This window comes from Oxyura jamaicensis, chromosome 1 (assembly GCF_011077185.1).
Source record: "Oxyura jamaicensis isolate SHBP4307 breed ruddy duck chromosome 1, BPBGC_Ojam_1.0, whole genome shotgun sequence".
Taxonomy (NCBI): Eukaryota; Metazoa; Chordata; class Aves; order Anseriformes; family Anatidae; genus Oxyura; species Oxyura jamaicensis.
Window position 1 is genome coordinate 176551139 of NC_048893.1, and position 17672 is coordinate 176568810.

The 17672-nt window shown below is 43.9% G+C and overlaps 1 long non-coding RNA gene across 1 annotated transcript in view; it reads left to right on the plus strand.

The window, feature by feature from the left end:
- The window catches only part of LOC118165326, a 31477-nt gene extending 30093 nt beyond the window's left edge, over positions 1–1384 (plus strand). The window contains exon 5 of the long non-coding RNA XR_004749991.1: positions 1091–1384. This is a non-coding gene — a long non-coding RNA (uncharacterized LOC118165326). The remainder of the gene's footprint in view (positions 1–1090) is intronic.
- The last annotated feature ends 16288 nt before the right edge of the window (positions 1385–17672 follow it).

Sequence of the window (17672 nt, forward strand, 5' to 3'; positions counted from 1 at the left end):
TTTATGCCTGATTCTCAAAGAAACGATATTTATGCCTGCCTGTCCAGAATATTATAATTCTTGTTTTAGCTGTTAAACCTAAAAATACAAGTTGTGTGGCTAAATAGAAAGCATACAAAATTCTATTTTATCCAGAACTTGGAAGGGAAGAAAAAAAAAAAAAGAGAACAAGTGAATTACTCTACATTCAAAGAAAATTAAGTGCCATTACTGATTTCCAAAGTAGTTACTAAAGAAATGGACGGATTCATTTTGTTTCAGTGGTCCATGAGACCTGCTGTTCTAGAGCACTACAAAATTCCAAGTGACATTGATAGTATCTAGTTTTACATATGAAGCAAACTGAAAAACACTCAGGCAAAATGGATAAGAGGAAAAAAAAAAAGGCCAATGAATAAAACTGCTGTATCTCTGTGTTAAAATAAAATGTAGAAAAGGAGAATGATTTTGATGCCCAGGTAAAAGTGAATCCGTAGGAGAGCACGCAAGTGAAAAGGATTTTGGAAAACGAGATTTATAAGGCAGGTTTTGAAAGAGCTGTGTTTGTTTAGTCTACAGAAGGGAGGGCTGAGGGGAAAATAAAATAATCTGACATCTAAAGATTATTGTGAAGAAGACAGTCATCAATTGTCTTTTGTACCCAGTTGTGGAAGGACAAGAAAAGATTATCTTAATTTACAGAGAAGAAGAACAGGCTACATATTTGTTAAATTCTTCTAAGTCCAAGGACAGTTAAAGGCTGGAATTGGGCTATCTAGAGATGCTGGAGCATCTTCCTCACTGGCAATTTAGAACACTTTAAACAACAAGTTCCTGTCATCACAGTGCTCTTCCATCTATCATCTATCCTAATTCTGTTGGCTCCACTCAACACAATAAATAATCTGGAATTCAAAGAAGTAATTTGAAAAATAAATTCTGGAATGTGGAGATGAAATTGAATAGCCTGAACACATGATAAATCATCAAAAATGCAGGTATCTTTTTTTTGTCAATAGATGTATTTTTGTTATTTTGTATGCCTTTTTTATACTTTAATGTTCACAGCTTTTAACTTTGAAGTTCATATGCATGTGATTCCTATTTCCAGATCATGGGCAAGGAGAAAACATTTTACCTATCCACGCAAGCTATGCTATTACCCTGCTTACACTCCTTAATCGTCTGGACAGGAAGCTTGGCTTCTGGCTCAACCACATGCTCTTCAGGTATGTATTGCTTTGTTGATATTATGGGGAAATATTCTGCATTCAAAACATATGTAGTTTCTTTTAAGTCATATATAGATAACTAGAGTGTATTATTTGACAGAAAATCTGAGAAAGTCCTAAGCAAAACCAGAACTTTGATGATCAATTTTACTTTCTGTGGTTAACAGCCTATTTTTACTGTGATAAGTAAAGCCTGTTAGTAATAAAAATGAAACCTAGTATCTGTGCTGTCATAATGGAACCCTAAAGTGAAATTAGTTAGTGATATTAGAAAGTATCACTTGTATTTGTGCTCCAAACCTCAAGTTATTTTATTTTCCTGTACTCAAAAACAACATTAAAGAATATGTATGGTTCATGTTACCAGCATTCATGGCCTTGATTATAACGGGAATCATTCATATACATGCTGTCGGTAGAGCATAAAATATGTGACATAAAAGAGCAGGGATATTGAAGGAATGAAGATCATTTGCCTATTCAGAGTGCTGACAGAATTCAGTCTGCTCAGAATACTGACTAGCATGTCTGTTCTTTCTAAGAAATTCAATTTGAAGGAAAATGAGAAAAACATTTAATTATACTTATTACTGTGATAAATACTAGAAATGCAGATCTGGTAGCTGCTTAAGGACTTAGGTGTTCTTCTCAAGCAATAGTTAGTTAAAGTCTTCAAATGAAGATGTTTATTTTCCAGTGATAGTTCTTGTATTTGGCAAGGGGAGAGGCTATGAACATTTCAAAATGGGGATTTTTGTACCTTCTTCCTTCAAATTGTGTTAGAAATGCTTCAATTATTAGAAGCAGCTGTATTAAAAACGTGAATAGTACAGAGAGACTCAAGTGACTTCTGCTCAGTTAAGATTTAAGTAAGAAAGTTAGAAAGAGAGGAATATTTAAGTGAGAAAGTAAGCCCTTCACTTTTGTAGAGCTGTCTTGTTATCCTGATATAGAACCAAGGGGCTTTGGTGTAACTTTCCTGTTTCGTATGGCACATACATCACCTAGATTTACCTGCCTTTGGTTTATTTATTTTTTTAAGCAAGACACATCTACTCATGTTATTTGAGAATTAATTTAGAAGGAGGACACCAAAGTCTTAAAACGTTTATAATACAAGCCAATCTAGAGAAAGATTGGGATCAATTCAATGTAGTTAATTTTGGGAGTCTTGTTTACCAACAGTAATGGATGGCATTTCAAGTTTGTTTGCTACAGGCAAACTAACCGTATGTTAAAATTCCCACAGAACTGGGGAACAAGCATATGAATCACAAACCTTTGCCATCTTTATATTAATATAGTTTAGAAGAAAAACAGTTTTCCTCAGAGAAGCTGTTGGAGGAACATGTCTAGCAAATAACCTCAGAATGTTTAACTCACACTTTTTACAAGGAAAGGAAAATAAAATTTCTGGATAGAACTAAAATACTGCTTTATAAACGGCTCTGAAAGTTGAGTGACTTGACTTCTCATTAAAATCCAAGAAGTAGCTTGTTCTCCAAGATGTTTCATGAAGAGAGAATAGTGGTTCTAAACTGTGAGATGCTTTAATGACTAAAACAAATTGAGAAAAATGCAAAACTGCTAAGTCTCCTTTTATTTACAGTTGAAATCTAAGCTAGCCTGCTTTTATTTGTCAGAACTTGCTCTTCAACATAGGTATTAATTCAATAAAATTAGTAACTGAACATTCACATTTATAGTATAAAGTTATAAAATATGAACTCTATTTTCTGCATTTCCATTAATATTTTATTGATCGGTTAATCCTTTTTTTTCTGATTTAAGAAAATATTTACTTAACCAGAGTGGATTTATTAGGAAGAAAAATTTAGTTTCCCTGCATGTCTTCCGAGGCCCAGTGCAGCTATTATGGAAATCAACTCCCAGCAAGGGTCTATTATCTATTTTGGATAGTATGATACTGAGAAAAATATATGGCTAAGAGCATAGAAGGCTCTAACCTCCATTTTCAAAGGTGCCAATTAATTTGTCATTTAGTAATTTTGAAAAATTTTCTTAAGGTTTTCTTAAGACTAAATAAGGACATTCAGAAACAGTAAGAATAATGAAGGGGCAGTTAGGGAGAAGAAGAATATATGCAGTTTGAGTGAGGTAAGCAACTACAGACAATTAAACTGGCATGATGTAATAGCATTTAAGTTAGCAGGAGAACGTATAATTGGAAAGTGTGTGATAGAACCGGGAAAACATGATGTGCAGTCGTTCTGAGTTAAGCTATCTTACCCAGTTGAATAATGTTTTAAAGAGATGCTAATCCCCTATTTCGCATGATCGAAATCAGACTGGACAAAGTGCTCAAAACTTCAGAAAGACAACCCTAACGGTTGGGTATAGGTTGGAAAGCACAATCATTGGCATTTAAAAGTTCAGGAGTTCTTCTGGCCAGTTTTGAGGAATAACTAAGAGAGGGTCAGAATTAAGAAAATATTTTATCTGGAGTATTAGAGATTGTATTTGTATCTAGTTTTGGGCTCCCCATAGAAATACTGTGATACACAGGACCAGTATAAGGGGAAGGATGCTCTCTTAATGCAGTTTGTGTGTGTGTTAGATGGAAAGCTGGGCTTGCAAACTAAGTTTGCCCAAGCACAGAAAGTTATTTTAATTGCCCAATTTCTATAAAGTGCATGAATAACTCATCGGGGATGCTTTTGGCCCCTTCTTTGAGTGCTTGAGTAGACAGATTTCATTGCTGGTGTGTATGTACAAGGCCAAATTATTTGGACAAGCAGAATCTAGTAGATGCTATCAGTGGACTACTACTTGAAGCACCCTCGTGTTCTCTATCCTCGAGGCATTAAATAGCAGTGTGAGTACATACAGTCATGATTTCATTGTTTCCATCTTACCACAACGATGGAAATGGTGCAGTGTATGTGCTGTGTGATTCCTTTAACTTTACATGTAATACTAAATAAACTTCATGCAGTAAATCAGGTCTACCTAAGGCCATTAAGATATATGGTTTCAATTGCTGTACTAGATATATCTCTTTCTATAGGGATAAGAGAGCCATAAGTTGCCGGGGGTTAATATTTTCCCTAGCATGATTCTTCAGGACCTGTTTATGACAGTGCTGTTACCGGAGAGGTACGTGTCCCACTGTAACATTTCCTTTTTCCAAGAGGAAACGTACAGTGGAGGAAGGAAAAAAAAAAACACACCACAGTTTGTTTCTAAATTCCATGAGTAAAGCTCCAGTTACGCTTTAAGGCAGCGTCTCTCACTAAGTGTCCTACAAGCTGTGATTCTGGGCTCCTGGGACACATCTGTTGCCACGGTCCACTCGTACTGACAGGGAAGTCTGACGGAAGCAGGAGAGGCGTGATTCCAAGCATGGGCTGCTGCCCCTGCACGTAGCAAGGGATAAAAGATTCACCAGCAATATGGTCTGTCTTTGATTCGTGTGTTTTAAGTCCAGGGCCTGAAAAGACCTATTTTAGTGCTTGGATGCTCCCCGCAGGGACCTCAATAGACACTGGCTTTGTGCTGAATGCCGTACATATTTAGAGCCCCGGTGGTGGTGATCACCTTTGTAACTCCAGTGCTGCCGTACACATAGTGCTGAGTGACTCCTGCCTTTTCTCTTACTCTCTAACAAGCTATCCAGCCTACCAGAAACAATAAACACCAGAAATAGATTCCCTTTTACGACTGATTACAGAAGAAAACGTACCACTGCAGATCAGGGACAGAACCCGCTGTGCCTCCAACTTTCTTTACAGGAAGGGTGAAGGGGCTGGCCGTCCAGCGTGAGCTGTCAGTGCCTCGGCACTTTCATTTGCTGTTTCAAATTCGGGCTGGAGTAGTATCCATAATCTCCTAACCAACTGCTAATCCTCAGGGATTTCGAACTGTCAGCCTGCAAGATGTCTGGTTTTTTACATAGGGGTCCGTGCAGCAGATTCCTAACAGGAACACTGGACTGCTCTGCAGAGTGCTACCCTTCACGAGTCCTTCTCGTGAACCAAGGGGCATTTTTCTGTCCTTCCCCAAAAGCAGTTGTCATCCCAGCCTGCCTCAGAAGATAAAGAGCTGAAGTGTAGTGCCACCACAGATGATTGATTCAGTTCACACAGGTTTAAAACGGTAGGATCTGTAGTTCTCAGACTTAAAAAAACAGCACCACTGATTTGAAACACTTGGGTTGCTGCCACACACCATGTTATCAAGAGCTTTCTGCTTCCCAGAGGAGAGATCCTAGATGGCAACAGGTCAATTAAATCCACTTCTAAGTCATCAGTTAAGATCAGTGAAAACATCTCGGCATTTATAATCTCTTTGTCTACATTCTGACTGAAACCGCGGCCCTGCCTGACACGCGCCACATCAGATGGTTATGGTTCACAAAGAAGTCTTCTTCTTGTGAAACGTAGGCCAAACCAATCACAGATACTCGGTATGGTGTCGTCTTCGTGTGTCACATCTTGGGTGTACCAATGGCCGCGGTGACAGACAGGTCTATTCAGAGACAGGGGTTTGCTCACATTCAAAACCTCTGAGATGCCCAAGGGATGCTTGGACTCTCTGTAAACATCTCCGAGTCAGGACCCTCTGCCTTGAACAAAAAGCACGCTTGGTTTTGTTTTTCAGGGACTTGCCCAACAAGTGCTGATAATCAAAGTGATAATTAATTATGTTTTGTCAACAAGCCAGCGAGGGGCAAGATCATCTTCAGGAGCTTTCCTACGACGTATGGCTCTTAATTAAGCCAGGCAGAACCAGGCAATGTTTGGGGTAAGAGCTGGTAACATTAGAAGCTCTGAACCTTTCTAACGTTCAGCACATCATAGCAGGGAACCAACAGCAGTGACCAATCTTCCTTTCTCAAATGGGGTCTCCTAAACGAGCTCTTGTTCATACCCAACAAGAGTAGGCACCCTGTTCTAGCAAGTGGGGTACTGACAGTTCCTGCAACAACGTTCTTTTTACCTACCTAGGAACACGAGTTCTGGATGCCTTTTCCTTTCACCTGTCTTTGGGTCATGTGAAACTTTCAGTGCTGTCCCTTTACCCGCTTAGCCAAACATATTCTTCGGAAATAAAATCAGATCCTGAGGCCAAACCCAGTCTGATTGTAGCCAAGACTGGGTGTTGCCTAGGTGAAACCTAGTGACAAACTATTTTGCAACACGACAGATTATTTTGCAATCCACAGAGACACTTTAACTAGAGTTACAAACCCAAAGGAAAAGACTTTCTGCAGAGTACCCTAGCATCTTCAGCATCTCCCTTAACCTCTTGTTTCAGTCATACCAGCCTGTGTAGGAGCTTTGACACTGATTGGAGTCTGCATAATTTCTCTCAGAGTTCACCTAAAAGATCATTTTCCTGCAGCAGCTGCCTGTCTTCCTCTGTACCAGGACACAATATACCTTACCTTGCAGTAAAAGGCTCTGTTTATATTTTTACCTAAGAATGGAAATGGGTCTCACCTATCCATCACACAACTTTTTACTAATAGAAACTGGGCTTTCCTGTCTGCTCGAGAAATATTCCTGCTCCTTGTTAAACCGTAGCAGGGAAAATGGGAGTGTGCTCTACGGGCTATGAATCCTACTGAAATACTGGGAAACTCTCACAAGCTTCTGCTGTTTTAATTGTTATGTCAGCTGTGCCTGTTTAAGGTCTACTGCCAAACTCGAGAAACAATGCCCCACTCCTTTAGAGGAAGCCTGAACTACTTTATCTTCTTCTTTTTTTTTTTTTTTTTAACTTCAGTTTTCAGCTAAAGTTTACATCAATTCCTTCAGCTTTAATTCTTAGCAAGCGATTTTCTGAGAATGGGGCTGGTTTCTGTCGATTGGCAATTTTTCTTCTCTTCATTTCCACTCCCTACTATCCTTTTAGATTCTGCTCGCAGAAAGACCAGCAGGGTTTTAAGAGCACAATATGCATGACTGCGTCTTTTCCTCTAATGCATCTTCCCTAACAGTGGGAAAGAGTGGCTCTCTCCGAATGTGCTCAGCTGAGCTTCCAGTTCCCTGGGATCTTGGAAGGAGTTCTGTGCAATAGCAGCTTCAGCATCTGCCACGGAGAGCGGGTAAGCTGGTGCCTGATCGGTAGAGCTAAGAAGAAATAGATTTCCAGCACAGAGGCAACGGCTTCTACTCCAGAGACTTTAATTACAACACCCCTCTAACATTTCTTCAAAATAGCAAATTTTTTTTAAGGTGACACATGAAAAAGGATGGACAGGGATCAGCTTTTTGCATTCTCAATACAAAAATGAGGATACATCAGATGAAGCTGGCAGTAGGCAGGTTCACAGAAAATATATTCATGGCATTCTTTGCCTAAAGATAGTCTGGATGAAAGAAGTCCACACAGATCCATGGAGACACTGCAGAAAACCTTGGTAGAGGTTTCTAGTGAAGCCAAACGGCATCAGGCTCAGGAACCCACCTGAGCTAAGAAAAGTTGGGTACCAGGACCTGCAGGCAGTATGCGATGTGCTTGTCCTGGTCCTGCTGTTCGCTGGGACAGCACCTGGGTGAGAATCGGCCTATGTCTGCTGCTGGGAATAGGATAACGGGCCTGGCCTCTCTTACATTCTCCAATAAGGTCTATGAATCATCACCATCAGCCCCGTGTTTGCAATAGTGAAACAAACACTTTCAGGACCTTTCCTTCTTTAAATTCAACCAGCTAGAGCCAACTTGAGGCAGTCCGTGCCCTCCCAGTTACTGCAGCGTCAGCTTTGCTAACTGCACGGTCTGTGGCGTTTCAAATATTTTCTATGTTAATAAAATGCCTCGTCCTCATCTCTTTTTCCTCACTTAATCACGCCCTTACCTAAACCAAACTTTCTTCCTCTTTATCTTTGTAGAAACTTGTTGCTACCGTTGTAATTATGACTAAAGTTTTTTCTTGTTCCTTATGCTTGCCATCAGATCCTCTCCACTACAGAGAGGAAGTCTTTGAGTCCACCAAAGAAAAGAGCAAGAAAAACACTAGAAAATCCACCGCACAGTGTTGTTTCCATCACAGTAACTTGGGAGGAGGAATTTCATTCTGATTTTTAGTAAGCAAATAAAGGGTATTCACAGTTCTGTAATGCCAAACCTGCACGTTACGTTTCAGAAATTAACAGGCCAGGATCACAGTCTTTGGACACTGTCAGAAATAATTTTCTTCCTTTCCTCTTGGGAAGTTGTCCTGATGCTAGGTTTATCCTCCAGAGACACGTAGGAAGGACAAGGAAATTCAATGGGAAGTCTCTATATTTAGCAGGGAGGAAGGTCAGCATTGCTTATGTTCAGTTCCCTGGTTACTTTAGGCTCTTTCCAATTTTCAGTCGGCAGGCACAAGTGAATGCAGCTAGCGCTTAAAGGGTAGGGGAGCAGGAAGGAATGGAGGAACAGGGGAGGATCTGGAGCCCTTCACAGCATCCTTTCACCCTCTGCCTCCTGGCGCTGGTAAATCCGCACTTGAACAGCCAGTGCTTTACTGAAAAATAAAATAAAAAGCCTCTCCTGTTTGGCTTTACTTTTAACACCTCAGGTGTTGAGCAAATTAAGGCAAACCTCTGTGCCAGGGCTCTGTCTCTTTAACTTTATGTGTACACCAGCAGGCACAGTAGGAACCCATTCTGTTTTGAACACCCGATAGCATAAATGGCTGGTAATTCAGAAAGGAAGGAATCCACATTTTCTATTCTCTGGCCTCCTGGAATTATTAATCTAAGTTTAATGAGTTCTGTATGTATACTTTATTTTGTTTAAATTAAATGTTTCTCTTTTAACAAGACCACTTAAAATTACATACGAAAGTAGGGCAGCCTGTATTAATGTTAAATTTATTAGAGTATTTTAAAATAACACAATAAAAATCCCATGCAACCCGTTTTTTGATGCCAAAGTTTGAGAGAAAGTCAAACCACTGAAAGGGTGGGAGTTGCTGGCAAAGCACATGGACCTATAACCTACGCTGAAGTTGCTTCTGATAGTTTTTTTTCCCCTTTTAATGTACTCATTTACTTTATATTAATGACTGATACTTCCAAAATTGAAAAATCTGTGGAGGAATGAAAAAGCAGGCAATTTCCTTTTTTTTTTTTTTTTTTTTTCTCCTGGAGCCCATGAATGAAAACGGCAGGAGGATGCGATGTACTAGTTCCGAAGTGCTGCAGGTCGTGCTGACCAGAAACAATCGCTTACGTTCACCAACTAGCAGCGATTAGGCCTTGTTGAATAAATCAGTTTTCAGTGCACTGTGTTCTGATAAGTGTATTCCTTTTCCTTACGTGTTATGTGCATCTGAGGTTATTTCATTTAACTGATAAAAAACAAAGTGCTATTTTGCTACGTTTTAATTGAATTCCACTTTCCGTCTACATGGAGTTTACGAATTGTAATTGGAAGACTGAATCATGCAGTAAAGAAAATCCATTAAAATTTCTATCATAAAATGTAAAAATTAAGGAGCAGAGGTTAGCTATGGAGATGATTAAGTAAAAATTGTACGGCTAAGGAATAGCAAGCTGGATGGCAAGAAGCCTCCTGTTTTGCGAAGTGGCTACGTTTAGTTGAATACAGGCTTTTAAAATGAAAATAAAATAATGCAAACGTAAAGCTGTATCAAAACAGCCTGAACGAGGCAGGGTCTTTCTGTTTTAAAAGGTAGTTAAAAGTGGCAATTTCACTCTGAGACACAACCCAGCACCCTGAGAGCTGCCACCGGGCCCTCCGAGCCCTGACCGGACCCAGCCCGCGGTGGAAAGCCTTGGTTCATGGTCGGCCGGCCCCGAGTTCCCTCTGACCCGCACAGGCCCTCGCTCGTCTTGGAACAAAACCCAAGCAGCTGCTGCTTATATAAACCGTGGCGGTGCAGCAGCAGCACCCAGCGCCTCTGCCTCCAGGGGCTCTTCGGTGCCGGCAGCCGGAGAAACCAGCGCCGGCAGCTTGCAAAGGGGAGCAAGCGGGGCAGCGGAGCCACGGGGACCAGCTGGGGCTAAGGTGGAAGATGGCCTGAGGTTAGCCGACCCCGACTGCCAAGCGTGTTGCCTTGACGAATCGCAATTGCTTGACAATTGCTCCAGGCTTGGAAAACATCGCGTTATCGTGTCGGTGCTGTATGTGCTGATAGAGATTGTTTTCCTTGTACGCACTGGGTATTTCTAACTCTGCTAGCGATGTGTGAAAACATAGATAAGTTCAGGCTGGAGGTCTCAAGCTTGAAAGTCTGAGACTTAAAAGTGTCTCCTTTCTGAATTACTCTTTTTGGCTAGCGGATGTCTGACTTTAACTCAAGAATCAGTCGATGTCCAGCATCTACAGTGCTCTTTGAAATGCTTTTTCTTTGAATGGTGTCTTTGTTAGAGCTGGAGAAGTTTCACTGGACAAATATCACAGTTTTGTGCTCGATGAATGCTTTTGTCTGAATTATCTCCTTGCATAGGTTTCAGCATTACGGCTGGCGGATACATTAAAGCCAAGCAGTGGAGCAATCCATGCTCCGAGCTCAGTATTGAAGGCAAACGCAGAAGCTCAGCATTGATTACATATTTTATACACTCTAAGAACTTATTTTTTTTGGTCTGGACTGTAACAGAACTTCCTTTTGAACCGCTGTCTGCAGTTACTGTTTCTTCCCCTTTCAGCAAAAGTCTTAGTGATAATATAAACATCAGTCTCTTTCAGTTGAAGGTTTTGTTTTCCACGAAATAAAATGCTCCTTTTTCTGCAAAGCAGCCAAGGCTCTCCCAGAAATAACCTTATCTTCTTATACCTTTCCTTGTATCTTAACACATATCTGCTTAAGTATAAGAAACTTCTCGGTACAAGAAGGGATGTAGAAAGACATAAAAAATAATGGGATTTTTTAATATATTAGTAAAGAAAAAAAAAAGGAAGGGGGAGGCAGCATGCAGTGTATAGCATTTGTATGGGCTCGTGTGGTTAGGGTCTGCCATGGGTCAGCACATGGTCCCATACGACCTCAGGGGCACAAAGAGGTAGGATCCCTGTGATTTGCAAGAGAACCTGTGGGCTTTGATTCTTTCATCTACACAGCATTAGAAAGTAAATAGGGTAACAGTCCTGATGAAGACTGGTCATCAACTCAGCATCTTCCATGAGCTTTCTTATCTTTCCCTCTGTTTTCACCTGCCTCTTGCATATTTCCAGCAGACTCTCCCTCCAGAATGACTTTCTTGCATGAGAAAAGGACAGATTTACTACTGCTTGTAAATTTGACAACCTGACAATATTTCAGTTCTTGCTTTCAAATGAGATGTCTGCCAGTCACGTATTATGCACAGCTACAATAAGGATACCTGGATCTGATATACAGCTTTTTATCTAGAAAGCTCAACAGTTTTTTAAAGCCTTGAATGAGACTTTGTTCCTTTTAAGACTCGCAAAGCTCAGGTACAAGTGGCTAAGGCAAGGTTAAACTACCCTCTTACTCTTGGTCTGCTTAACAAACACTACCACAATTATACAGCTCCCCTAGCCTGGGTGCCTTTTCGCAGCCCAGAACCTCTGCAATGCTTCATGCTGAATCTCCTACTGCTCCCCAGAACCATTCCCTACTCCAACAAATGGGAGGCTTAGGGCTTCCTTCCCCCTTCCTGCAGGAGGATCCTTCCCTAGGTGAGATACGAGGGGCTTAGTGCCCTTTCCTAGTCAGGTCTTCAGATCTCAATTGTCCTGATTTTCAACTCCTTTTTGTGGAGATGTGTTACAGCCTGATAACTCCTTGCAGGGAGATCTTCCCAGCTGGATGAGCTTTGTAGGCACTGTTAACTAGGCACCTTGCCTCTGGAACAATGACTTTTGTATTTTGAAAAAAACAGATGCACAGGTAAACACAGTCTTGCAAAATACTTGTTTCAGGTCTTCGGTTATTTTAGATTTTTCCTTGTGGGTCCCTTCCAACTCGGATAGTCTATGATTCTCTGATTTTTCCTAACCTTAATATGTGTAACTTTGGAGCATCCTTTACGCATTATTTTGTCTCCTAGGTTCAGTCCTAGGACAGTTTTAATTGTCTTTATCTTTGAATCAAAAAGCCACTGGTGAAATTCAGAGAGAGGAACAGGGACAGGATTACAACCCTAGCCTGAGCTCCCATTCCAGATTTTTCCCCAAACACAAGCCATTTTCTACCTTGCTAGAGTTGTATGGTGTAACTTGAAATGTCTGCAGAAACAGTAACAAGCAATCTGCACTCAGGTGGCAGGGTGAAAGAGACAGCAGTGATATTTTTCCATGTGTTAACCAACCTAGTGTCTCTTAAAGCATGTTCAGGAAGTTATGCTAAGTCACTTGATTTCTTTTTTTTTCATATATTTACAGGTCGACTTTGTAGCACTGAGCGTATGGTTCTTCTGACTAGCGTCAAACTTGAAGCTTTCAAAGCCATGTGCCAAAGGTAAGTTAGTTTAATAATCTTATTTGTATACATCGCTAAAAATATTGTATATTTGCAGGGGAATTTACTGGGGAATTGAGGGCTCAGCTCTGGTGATAAGGCACAGTCCTGAGTAAAGGGTGTTGTGAAGCAGCGTGCGTCCCTACAGAGAGCTCTCCAACATACTGAGGAAGCGTGCACACTGCACCAGCTTCTAAAACAGTGCAACCTGATCCCTTCTGTACAGCTCAGGGGGTGGGGGTGAGGAGCGAAGGTAAAGGAATAGCAGCCCAGATCCTCCTTCCCTCCAGATTTGGGGTCTGGTTTGCTCTGTTGAGTGAAGAGAGCATTAACTGCGTACGGCCGTTATCAGAAAGGGCCCTTTGCTCTCACCCTTCACAGTTCTGGTGGCACAGGCCAGCTTTAATCTAGTCTGTGTTAGGAGAAACTGAGTACACGTACGGGGTTATAATGAGCTTCCTCCTCGTTTTCATTTTCCCTCGCTGGTATGTAAATCATTGCTCTAATGCTTGTAAGGGATAAAAATCTGTAGGAGTTACGAAACTGAAGTGATTGCACTAATGTGGAGGTCTTGAAGACTGTTAGTCTTCAGTGTTCATCGCACCATTCAGCGTTATAAAGCCAAAATGAGCTAAGCTCCAAATCAAAAGAGACTGTCTCGTATTTCTCTAACCAACAAATACACAAAGAAAAAAAGTCAAGTGAAAGTATGTTACTAAACAACCCTTTACAAACAAGGACAGACAATATGCAAGTCAGAAAAGTGGTTCACTGGAGTTTCACTTGAGGGTAGCGATTTAAAAGTTATCCAGGTATAGTAGTTCATAGATTTAACTTGGAAAGACTACCAAAATTAATATTTAGTCAGTAGTTGTGACAGCCAGTCAGTACACTGTCATACAGTAGGATCTTTGTGAAATTTATTATTTTATAAGAAAGGATGTTCAGGCACATACCACATTCAGCCAGAAACAAGGTTATTAAGAGCCCTGAAAAAGTACAGTTGTTTCGATCTTCTGCCTTGCCAGCTACTGTTGCCTAGTTTTCAGCATATTTATTTTTTAATTCCTCATGCAGTCTGAAGTGTGTATTTCTCATCTGGTGAGCCACTTCTGATTTCTAAATTTGCATTAATCTTATTTATGTGAGATATATTTGTGGCTCTCATATATGCTGAGAGTACGTTTTCGGTCTGTGCTAGGTGTCTCTTTCATACACATTAAGCACACATTTTAAAGTAATGCCCCGCTTGGCTAATACCAGTTATGCATATTAAGGATATTAACTGTACATAGAGAAAACATTCATCAAAACCACTAAAATACTTTGAAAAAAAATATATATTACTTTTTATCATGCATTAATGCCACACTTGAAAACTGCCCTGTTAGACATCCCTCAGAATAATTAGAAGGTAAGAGCAGAATCCAGCAGCAGTGTCAGGAGAAGGAACTGGTGAAAACGATACTTCTCATTTCCAGCTACTAGAAATGACAGCTACATAAAGATTTCTCCAAGAATGCTATCAGTCTTCAGCTAGGAGGGTCACGCCATCCCTGTCTAGCTGCTGGAAGGAAGGGAGAGTTTTCTTTTCTTTCCCCCTTTCCAGAAAACAACAGTTACTATAAAAGGACAGCTAGATCCGTGCTGCTTTCTTTCTGTGCCTCAGGCTCCATGTTTTAAAACTTTTCCTCTCCCACCGTGTCTCGCCCATCGAGAACAACCACTGCGCTTCCCCGCTGCTAATAGTTCTGTCCTATGGCAGCAACAACATACAGCGGACGTTTCTGCTCGTTTAGGACCGGGTTCCAGGCTTCAGAAAAGCAGTAAGTGGACTTGCAGCCTTGTTAGTTATGCATGGCTGCTGCTTGTTAAAGTGCTACTGTGCAAAAAAGCAGCAACACTGGAAGTGCCTGCTTGCAGAACCAGGAAGACCGTGCTGTCCGTATCGGTCCCGTTCCCAAGTGTGAGCTCAGGACACCCTTTATGGCTGAGAAATGTGGTTTACGTTTTAAACGAAAGCTTTGGCAATTCCTAGCCGAGGCCTTTAGGGTCAGCAGGGAGAACTGCTCGTTATCAGTAGGAATATCATGAGACTGCATTTTTTAGACACAGCTGGGGGACGGAGGACAGAATTATGTTTTTAAAAGAAAAACCATCAGACACCACCACGTGGTGCAGCCAGAGCGGTCCCAGATGTAACACTGGAGCAGAAGGTGACCAAGAATCTTTCTCAAGTGTGAGAAGGGAGAGGGATGATCGTTCAGATAATCATATGCTAAAGTGCTCATGTCTGTAATTCAGGCAATCTGAAGCAAAACAGGCTTAGATCCATTAGTAATACAAAAGCTATATTTTCTATAAAACCAGCAAAATGTTATCTTGATCTTGCACACCTGAAAAGCACTTGCATTGGAAGGTAACATTACGTAAAAGTACACACTGTGTGTACTTAGGCACAGTTTTTGACCTCCCGGTGAATTAAGATAGTTTCACTTTTCTGCGTACCCTACTAATCCGGCTCTCGTTTCCGAAGCTTTTTGATAGTTAAAACAGCAGGGGCTGGTAACGCGAGGAGACGGGGCTGGGTGTGTGTGTGTGCACGCACACGGACCTCCTTCCACCCACGGCTTCATTTAGGGCATACGTATCATACGGGGAAAATATGCTCCTGTTTGCTGAGCGCTAATCCCTTTACACGTGGGATACCGAATTGAGATTTATCTCTGGGAGCGCGACAGGTCTGCAGAGCCTGATGCACAGGCCTGCGTTGCAGAGCCGAGCGGATTCGGGGTGCACACAGGCTCAGCTCGCGGTGGCCGAGCTTGGCCGTGCTCCCCGCACCCCTATCCCTGAGCCACGTCCCTTTCCAACCACTTTTCCAAAATCCCGAGAGCTCCCAGTGCGGTGTGGCCAGAGAGCCCCCGGCCAGCCCCCCACTGGCTTACGCGGACACCAAGCCCCTCGGGGAGCAGGCAGATTCTTTGCGTCCCGGTGTCAGGACCCGCCACCCTGCTGGGAAAGCCAGCTGTGGCAGCTCCTCGCCCTCAGGACGAGAGGGGGCTCACCGCCATCTCCGTCCCCCCTCCCGGCCCCGCTCGTTTATGATGGGTTGTTTTCCTCCTGCGTGAACGCGAGGGCTGGCAGGGCGCTTCCAGAGCGCGCATTTGTACCCTTGCGGAGTTTGGCGACAACAAAACGAGCGTGTTGTGCCCCATTAATTATGGATAATGGAAAAAGTGTAAGTATCTACACGGTTAAAGCAGCCAGCGCGCCGTCGCTGACGGTGCCGCCAGGGCTGTGTCTGCGGGGTGCTCCGGGAAGGCAGACGCGCCCCAGGTGTTCCCGGTGGGATCGAGTATCCCACTGGGAGAGCTGTGTGCCGGGGAGACCTCAAAATGTGTGTGTCCTATAAAGGGGAGACCTATAAATGTGGGTATCCGACAAAGGGGAAGAGCTGTAGAGATGTATATATCCTATAGAGGGGGAGAGACCAGTAAAGATGAATATCGTGCACAGGGGGAGACCTGTAAGCATATATGTCCTACAAAGGGGGAGAGCTGTAAAGAGGTATATCCTACAAAGGGGGAGACCTGTTAGCACATACATCCTACGAAGGGGGAGACCAGTAAGGATATATATCCTACAAAGGGGGAGACCAGTAAAGATGAATATTCTGCAAAGGGAGAGACCTGTAAGCGTTTGTATCCCACAAAGGGGGAGAGGTGTAAGTGTATATATCCTGTTAAGGGGTAGACCTATAAAGACGTATATCCTACAAAGGGGGAGAGCTGTATAGACCCTACAAAGGGGTAGACCTGTAAGCGCATATATCCTGTGAAGGGGGAGACCCGTAACGATGTATATCTTACAAAGGGGTAGACTTGTAAGTGTACATATCCTACAAAGGAGAGGTGTAAAGATGTATATCCTACAGAGGGGTAGACCTGTAAGTGTTTATATCCTACAGAGGGGGTGACCCGTGAAGACAAATATCCTACAAAAAGGGGGACCCCCGTGACTGTCGCCTCAGCAGCCCGTCTCGGTCCCCCGCTAACTTTCCGAGCAGCGGAGCTCGGGGCTCGGCTCGGGCAGGACACCGGGACTAGAGCAGGGGAAGGGGCCGGGACCCGCCGCCCTCACGGGGCCGCCCTCAGGGACCCCCCCGGGCCCCTTCTCTGAGGGGACGTTGGGGGAGGTTGGAGGGGGGCGGGGGCTGAGGGAGGTGGGCGGGGCGCCAACGGAAGGGCCGGCGGGGCCTTGGCGGGCAGCCCCGGCCGGCGGGGCCGCGCGCGGTTGGCCAGGCGGGCTGTCACTCAGCCGACGTCACAATACGGCTGCGTGAGCACTGTAAACACTCGGCGGCGCGCTCGCGGGTGCCGCGGGGGCGCGCCTCACCCCCCCCCCTCCCCCGACAGCAGGGACCCGGCGGGGGGGGGCGCGGGGAAAGGGGGGGGGAGGCGCGCCCCCGCGCTTTCCACCCCCCCCCCCACGCGTGCACGCGGAGATAGCATCCCCCATAGGGATGATGTAATTCCCCCCTGCCCGCACCGATCCCGTTGCCACTCGGGACACGCGCGACCCCCCCACGCCCCGATTATTTTGGGGACACGCACACACACACACACACGACACGGTCACGACACGGACACGACACGGACCCCCCCCCCCCGTGCGCGCACACGCCGGGGAGCGCGACCAAGCGGCCCCCCAAATCCCCTCCCCGCTCCGCACCGCGCTGCCCCCTCCCGCAGCCAGCCCGCCCCTTACCCCCCTCCCCAAATGTGTCCCCCCCGCCCTCCTCATCGCCCCCCCCTCCCGCACCCCCCCAAAAAACCCAAACCCACCCCACGGCCACGCGTGTCCCCGGCACTTACTGTCACGAACTGGGGGTGGGGGGGGGTGGGGGCGACAGGGACGGGACCCCCCCCCCCCGGTGCGGGTGCCCGGCGCTTCGCAGCGAGGAGAAACGATCATAATAATACATATAGAAAAAACAAAATCCTACGGAGAATAAGAACCCCGCAGCTCTCAGCTCCCAGTAGCGGGGGGGGGGGG